We start from the raw sequence: 945 nt of genomic DNA on the forward strand, positions 1-945 counted from the left end.
CAAATACCATCCCACACGCGTGTCTCCACACGGGCAACACACACGCACGCAAATACCATCCCACACGCGTGCCTACACACACACATACACATGCAAATACCATCCCACACGCGTGTCTCCACACCGGCAACACACATACACATGCAAATACCATCGCACACGTGTGCCTCCAAACACACATACACACGCAAATACCATCGCACACGTGTGCTTCCACACCGGCACACATGCAAACACCATCCAACGCATGCCTACACACATGCATACACATGCAAATACCATACACATAAGCAAAAAAGGATAGATCTGTACAGAAAAACAAAAGCCTAGTTGCTGGCACAGCACAGAGCCTTTGATGCTTGGAAAACATCTGCTCTTTATTCTTCCTCCTGAAACCTGACCCGGTCAGGCCTGTACATGCTATGTGTTTGCAGGATTTCTGTGAGACAGGGTTAGATTAAGTGCCTGGAGTGTCGAGAAATTCAACAAAATGAACAAGGCAGGCTTGGCATTACATCTCACATGTGAAGGGTCTAAGATTGAGCTGTTTTGTTTTGTTTTTCAAGACAGGCTTTCTTTGTGTGGTCTTGGCTGTCCCAGAATTAGCTCTGTAGACCAGGCTGGGCTCGAACTCACAGAGAACCACCTGCCTCTGCCTCCTGAGTGCTGGGATTAAAGGTGTGCGCCACTACTGCCCAGCTAAGACTGAACTCCCTATTTGCTTCTCTACTCTTCCCCCAATCTCATCCTCCCTCAGGCTTTGAAAGTATAAGTCAAAGCAGGTCATCTCCCTGAGCTCACTCCCCTGCCTTACTTTCTACTGTAGAGAGGACCCTGGCTGCTCACACCTGCCCTCATTCCGGGCCTGCCTGTCGACCCCCACCACCATCACCACGGCTGTCCCACCACACACACACACACACACACACACACACACACACACAC

Source organism: Microtus ochrogaster, chromosome 17, assembly GCF_000317375.1.
Source record: "Microtus ochrogaster isolate Prairie Vole_2 chromosome 17, MicOch1.0, whole genome shotgun sequence".
In the NCBI taxonomy this organism is placed as follows: Eukaryota; Metazoa; Chordata; class Mammalia; order Rodentia; family Cricetidae; genus Microtus; species Microtus ochrogaster.